This window comes from Pimephales promelas, chromosome 5 (genome assembly GCF_988280905.1).
Source record: "Pimephales promelas chromosome 5, fPimPro1.hap1.1, whole genome shotgun sequence".
Classification (NCBI taxonomy): Eukaryota; Metazoa; Chordata; class Actinopteri; order Cypriniformes; family Leuciscidae; genus Pimephales; species Pimephales promelas.
Genome location: NC_142773.1, coordinates 19,307,358 through 19,314,959, shown reverse-complemented (window position 1 = coordinate 19,314,959; position 7,602 = coordinate 19,307,358).

Here is a 7,602-nt window from a genome sequence, read left to right as displayed (position 1 = left end):
AAAAAACGTAAGGGGTAACACTGTTGTTTTTTTCTGGTCGAAATTTTGAGTCTGATATCTCAGCTCTGGAAGGGTCTAGAGCCTCCATTTTTGCACTCAGGTCCAAGTCTCATGGCCCTCTATCAGAATCCAGAATTTTGAGAAAATAGGGTATACTTAAATTTTCGCCCAAAAAAAAAACGTAAGGGGTAACACTGTCGTTTTTTTTTTTCTGGTCGAAATTTTCAGTTTCGATATCTCAGCTCTGGAAGGGTCTAAAGCCTCCATTTTTGCACTCAGGTCCAAGTCTTATGGCCCTCTATCAGAATACAGAGTTTTCAGAAGATTGGGGAAACTTAATTTTTCGCCCCAAAAAAACAAAAAAAAAACGTAAGGGGTAACACTGTCGTTTTTTTTTTCTCGTCGAAATTTTGAGTTTCGACATCTCAGCTCTGGAAGGGTCTAAAGCCTCCATTTTTGCACTCAGGTCCAAGTCTCATGGCCCTCTATCAGAATCCAGAATTTTGAGAAGATTGGGGATACTTAAATTTTCGCCACAAAAAAAAACAAAAAAAACGTAAGGGGTAACACTGTTGTTGTTTTTTTCTGGTCGAAATTTTGAGTCTGATATCTCAGCTCTGGAAGGGTCTAGAGCCTCCATTTTTGCACTCAGGTCCAAGTCTCATGGCCCTCTATCAGAATCCAGAATTTTGAGAAAATAGGGTATACTTAAATTTTCGCCCAAAAAAAAAACGTAAGGGGTAACACTGTCGTTTTTTTTTTTCTGGTCGAAATTTTCAGTTTCGATATCTCAGCTCTGGAAGGGTCTAAAGCCTCCATTTTTGCACTCAGGTCCAAGTCTTATGGCCCTCTATCAGAATACAGAGTTTTCAGAAGATTGGGGAAACTTAATTTTTCGCCCAAAAAAAACAAAAAAAAAAACGTAAGGGGTAACACTGTCGTTTTTTTTTTTCGTCGAAATTTTGAGTTTCGACATCTCAGCTCTGGAAGGGTCTAAAGCCTCCATTTTTGCACTCAGGTCCAAGTCTCATGGCCCTCTATCAGAATCCAGAGTTTTGATAAGATTGGGGAAACTTAAATTTTCGCCCAAAAAAAAAAAACGTAAGGGGTAACACTGTCGTTTTTTTTTCTGGTCGAAATTTTGAGTTTCGATATCTCAGCTCTGGAAGGGTCTAAAGCCTCAATTTTTGCACTCAGGTCCAAGTCTCATGGCCCTCTATCAGAATCCAGAGTTTTGAGAAGATTGGGGATACTTAAATTTTCGCCCCCCAAAAAAAACGTAAGGGGTAACACTGTGGGTTTTTTTTTTCTCGTCGAAATTTTGAGTTTCGATATCTCAGCTCTGGAAGGGTCTAAAGCCTCCATTTTTGCACTCAGGTCTAAGTCTCATGGCCCTCTATCAGAATCTAGAGTTTTGGGAAGATTGGAGAAACTTAATTTTTCGCCCGAAAAAAAAAACATAAGGGGTACCACTGTCGTTTTTTTTTTTCGGGTCGAATTTTTGAGTTTCGATATCTCAGCTCTGAAAGGGTCTAGAGCCTCCATTTTTGCACTCAGGTCTAAGTCTCATGGCCCTCTATCAGAATCCAGAGTTTTGAGAAGATTGGAGAAACTTAATTTTTCGCCCGAAAAAAAAAGAAAAAAAAAACGTAAGGGGTACCACTGTCGTTTTTTTTTTTTTTTTCAAATTTTTGAGTTTCGATATCTCAGCCCTGGAAGGGTCTAGAGCCTCCATTTTTGCACTCAGGTCCAAGTCTCATGGCCCTCTATCAGAATCCAGAGTTTTGGGAAGATTGGAGAAACTGAATTTTTCGCCCAATAAAAAAAAACGTAAGGGGTACCACTGTCGTTTTTTTTTCGGGTCGAATTTTTGAGTTTCGATATCTCAGCTCTGGAAGGGTCTAGAGCCTCCATTTTTGCACTCAGGTCTAAGTCTCATGGCCCTCTATCAGAATCCAGAGTTTTGGGAAGATTGAAAAAACTAAATTTTTCGCCCAAAAAACAAAACAAAAGGGGTACCACTGTCTTTTTTTTTTTTTCCGGTCTAATTTTGAGTTTCGATATCTCAGCTCTGGAAGGGTCTAGACCCTCCATTTTTGCACTCAGGTCTAAGTCTCATGGCCCTGTATCAGAATCCAGAGTTTTGGGAAGATTGGAGAAACTTAATTTTTCGCCCAAAAAAAAAAAACGAAAGGGGTACCACTGTCTTTTTTTTTTTTCCGGTCTAATTTTTGAGTTTCGATATCTCAGCTCTGGAAGGGTCTAGAGCCTCCATTTTTGCACTCAGGTCCAAGTCTCATGGCCCTCTATCAGAATCCAGAGTTTTGGGAAGATTGGAGAAACTGAATTTTTCGCCCAATAAAAAAAAACGTAAGGGGTACCACTGTCGTTTTTTATTCGGGTCGAATTTTTGAGTTTCGATATCTCAGCTCTGAAAGGGTCTAGACAGAGCCTCCATTTTTGCACTCAGGTCTAAGTCTCATGGCCCTCTATCAGAATCCAGACTTTTGAGAAGATTGGAGAAACTTAATTTTTCGCCAGAAAAAAAAAGAAAAAAAAACGTAAGGGGTACCACTGTCGTTTTTTTTTCGGGTCGAATTTTTGAGTTTCGATATCTCAGCTCTGGAAGGGTCTAGAGCCTCCATTTTTGCACTCAGGTCTAAGTCTCATGGCCCTCTATCAGAATCCAGAGTTTTGGGAAGATTGGAAAAACTAAATTTTTCGCCCCAAAAAAAAAAAACGAAAGGGGTACCACTGTCTTTTTTTTTTTTTTCCGGTCTAATTTTGAGTTTCGATATCTCAGCTCTGGAAGGGTCTAAAGCCTACATTTTTGCACTCAGGTCCAAGTCTCGTGGCCCTCTATCAGAATCCAGAGTTTTGAGAAGATTGGGGATACTTAAATTTTCGCCCCAAAAAAAAAACGTAAGGGGTAACACTGTCATTTTTTTTTGCGGGTTGAATTTTTGAGTTTCGATATCTCAGCTCTGAAAGGGTCTAGACAGAGCCTCCATTTTTGCACTCAGGTCTAAGTCTCATGGCCCTCTATCAGAATCCAGACTTTTGAGAAGATTGGAGAAACTTAATTTTTCGCCAGAAAAAAAAAGAAAAAAAAACGTAAGGGGTACCACTGTCGTTTTTTTTTCGGGTCGAATTTTTGAGTTTCGATATCTCAGCTCTGGAAGGGTCTAGAGCCTCCATTTTTGCACTCAGGTCTAAGTCTCATGGCCCTCTATCAGAATCCAGAGTTTTGGGAAGATTGGAAAAACTAAATTTTTCGCCCCAAAAAAAAAAAACGAAAGGGGTACCACTGTCTTTTTTTTTTTTTCCGGTCTAATTTTGAGTTTCGATATCTCAGCTCTGGAAGGGTCTAAAGCCTACATTTTTGCACTCAGGTCCAAGTCTCGTGGCCCTCTATCAGAATCCAGAGTTTTGGGAAGATTGGAAAAACGTAATTTTTCGCCCAAAAAAAAAAAACGTAAGGGGTACCACTGTCCTTTTTTTTTTCGGGTCGAATTTTTGAGTTTCGATATCTCAGCTCTGGAAGGGTCTAGAGCCTCCATTTTTGCACTCAGGTCTAAGTCTCATGGCCCTCTATCAGAATCTAGAGTTTTGGGAAGATTGGAGAAACTTAATTTTTCGCCCGAAAAAAAAAACATAAGGGGTACCACTGTCGTTTTTTTTTTTTTTTGGTCAAATTTTTGAGTTTCGATATCTCAGCCCTGGAAGGGTCTAGAGCCTCCATTTTTGCACTCAGGTCCAAGTCTCATGGCCCTCTATCAGAATCCAGAGTTTTGAGAAGATTGGGGATACTTAAATTTTCGCCCCCCAAAAAAAACGTAAGGGGTAACACTGTGGTTTTTTTTTTCTCGTCGAAATTTTGAGTTTCGATATCTCAGCTCTGGAAGGGTCTAAAGCCTCCATTTTTGCACTCAGATCTAGGTCTCATGGCCCTCTATCAGAATCCAGAGTTTTGAGAAGATTGGAGAAACTTAATTTTTCGCCCGAAAAAAAAAAACGTAAGGGGTACCACTGTCGTTTTTTTTTTTTCGGGTCGAATTTTTGAGTTTCGATATCTCAGCTCTGGAAGGGTCTAGAGCCTCCATTTTTGCACTCAGGTCTAAGTCTCATGGCCCTCTATCAGAATCCAGAGTTTTGGGAAGATTGGAAAAACTACATTTTTCGCCCAAAAAAAAAACAAAAGGGGTACCACTGTCTTTTTTTTTTTTTTTCCGGTCTAATTTTGAGTTTCGATATCTCAGCTCTGGAAGGGTCTAGAGCCTCCATTTTTGCACTCAGGTCTAAGTCTCATGGCCCTGTATCAGAATCCAGAGTTTTGGGAAGATTGGAGAAACTTAATTTTTCGCCCAAAAAAAAAAACGAAAGGGGTACCACTGTCTTTTTTTTTTTTTCCGGTCTAATTTTTGAGTTTCGATATCTCAGCTCTGGAAGGGTCTAGAGCCTCCATTTTTGCACTCAGGTCTAAGTCTCATGGCCCTCTATCAGAATCCAGAGTTTTGGGAAGATTGGAGAAACTGAAGTTTTCGCCCAATAAAAAAAACGTAAGGGGTACCACTGTCCTTTTTTTTTCGGGTCGAATTTTTGAGTTTCGATATCTCAGCTCTGGAAGGGTCTAGAGCCTCCATTTTTGCACTCAGGTCTAAGTCTCATGGCCCTGTATCAGAATCCAGAGTTTTGGGAAGATTGGAAAAACGTAATTTTTCGCCCAAAAAAAAAAAAACGAAAGGGGTACCACTGTCTTTTTTTTTTTCCGGTCTAATTTTTGAGTTTCGATATCTCAGCTCTGGAAGGGTCTAGAGCCTCCATTTTTGCACTCAGGTCTAAGTCTCATGGCCCTCTATCAGAATCCAGAGTTTTGGGAAGATTGGAGAAACTTAATTTTTCGCCCGAAAAAAAAACATAAGGGGTACCACTGTCGTTTTTTTTTTCGGGTCGAATTTTTGAGTTTCGATATCTCAGCTCTGAAAGGGTCTAGACAGAGCCTCCATTTTTGCACTCAGGTCTAAGTCTCATGGCCCTCTATCAGAATCCAGACTTTTGAGAAGATTGGAGAAACTTAATTTTTCGCCCGAAAAAAAAAAGAAAAAAAAACGTAAGGGGTACCACTGTCGTTTTTTTTTTTTTTTTGTCAAATTTTTGAGTTTCGATATCTCAGCCCTGGAAGGGTCTAGAGCCTCCATTTTTGCACTCAGGTCCAAGTCTCATGGCCCTCTATCAGAATCCAGAGTTTTGGGAAGATTGGAGAAACTGAATTTTTCGCCCAATAAAAAAAAACGTAAGGGGTACCACTGTCGTTTTTTTTTCGGGTCGAATTTTTGAGTTTCGATATCTCAGCTCTGGAAGGGTCTAGAGCCTCCATTTTTGCACTCAGGTCTAAGTCTCATGGCCCTCTATCAGAATCCAGAGTTTTGGGAAGATTGGAAAAACTAAATTTTTCGCCCCAAAAAAAAAAACGAAAGGGGTACCACTGTCTTTTTTTTTTTTTTCCGGTCTAATTTTGAGTTTCGATATCTCAGCTCTGGAAGGGTCTAAAGCCTACATTTTTGCACTCAGGTCCAAGTCTCATGGCCCTCTATCAGAATCCAGAGTTTTGAGAAGATTGGGGATACTTAAATTTTCGCCCCAAAAAAAAAACGTAAGGGGTAACACTGTCATTTTTTTTTCGGGTTGAATTTATGAGTTTCGATATCTCAGCTCTGGAAGGGTCTAGAGCCTCCATTTTTGCACTCAGGTCTAAGTCTCATGGCCCTCTATCAGAATCCAGAGTTTTGAGAAGATTAGAGAAACTTAATTTTTCGCCCAAAAAAAAAAAAAAAAGGTAAGGGGTACGACTGTCGGTTTTTTTTTTTTTTTTGGGGGTTGAATTTTTGAGTTTCGATATCTCAGCCCTGGAAGGGTCTAGAGCCTCCATTTTTGCACTCAGGTCTAAGTCTCATGGCCCTCTATCAGAATCCAGAGTTTTGGGAAGATTGGAGAAACTTAATTTTTCACCCAATAAAAAAAAAAACGTAAGGGGTACCACTGTCGTTTTTTTTTCGGGTCGAATTTTTGAATTTCGATATCTCAGCTCTGGAAGGGTCTAGAGCCTCCATTTTTGCACTCAGGTCTAAGACTCATGGCCCTGTATCAGAATCCAGAAATTTGGGAAGATTGGAAATACTTAATTTTTCGCCCAAAAAAAAAAAACGAAAGGGGTACCACTGTCGTTTTTTTTTCGGGTCGAATTTTTGAGTTTCGATATCTCAGCTCTGGAAGGGTCTAGAGCCTCCATTTTTGCACTCAGGTCTAAGTCTCATGGCCCTGTATCAGAATCCAGAGTTTTGGGAAGATTGGAAAAACTTAATTTTTCGCCCAAAAAAAAAAAACGAAAGGGGTACCACTGTCTTTTTTTTTCCGGTCTAATTTTTGAGTTTCGATATCTCAGCTCTGGAAGGGTCTAGAGCCTCCATTTTTGCACTCAGGTCTAAGTCTCATGGCCCTCTATCAGAATCCAGAGTTTTGGGAAGATTGGAGAAACTTAATTTTTCGCCCAATAAAAAAAACGTAAGGGGTACCACTGTCCTTTTTTTTTTCGGGTCGAATTTTTGAGTTTTGATATCTCAGCTCTGGAAGGGTCTAGAGCCTCCATTTTTGCACTCAGGTCTAAGTCTCATGGCCCTGTATCAGAATCCAGAGTTTTGGGAAGATTGGAAAAACGTAATTTTTCGCCCAAAAAAAAAAAACGTAAGGGGTACCACTGTCCTTTTTTTTTTCGGGTCGAATTTTTGAGTTTCGATATCTCAGCTCTGGAAGGGTCTAGAGCCTCCATTTTTGCACTCAGGTCTAAGTCTCATGGCCCTCTATCAGAATCTAGAGTTTTGGGAAGATTGGAGAAACTTAATTTTTCGCCCGAAAAAAAAAACATAAGGGGTACCACTGTCGTTTTTTTTTTTTTTTGGTCAAATTTTTGAGTTTCGATATCTCAGCCCTGGAAGGGTCTAGAGCCTCCATTTTTGCACTCAGGTCCAAGTCTCATGGCCCTCTATCAGAATCCAGAGTTTTGAGAAGATTGGGGATACTTAAATTTTCGCCCCCCAAAAAAAACGTAAGGGGTAACACTGTGGTTTTTTTTTTTCTCGTCGAAATTTTGAGTTTCGATATCTCAGCTCTGGAAGGGTCTAAAGCCTCCATTTTTGCACTCAGATCTAGGTCTCATGGCCCTCTATCAGAATCCAGAGTTTTGAGAAGATTGGAGAAACTTAATTTTTCGCCCGAAAAAAAAAAAACGTAAGGGGTACCACTGTCGTTTTTTTTTCGGGTTGAATTTTTGAGTTTCGATATCTCAGCTCTGGAAGGGTCTAGAGCCTCCATTTTTGCACTCAGGTCTAAGTCTCATGGCCCTCTATCAGAATCCAGAGTTTTCAGAAGATTAGAGAAACTTAATTTTTCGCCCAAAAAAAAAAAAAAAAGGTAAGGGGCACCACTGTCGGGTTTTTTTTTTTTTTTTGGGGTCGAATTTTTGAGTTTCGATATCTCAGCCCTGGAAGGGTCTAGAGCCTCCATTTTTGCACTCAGGTCTAAGTCTCATGGCCCTCTATCAGAATC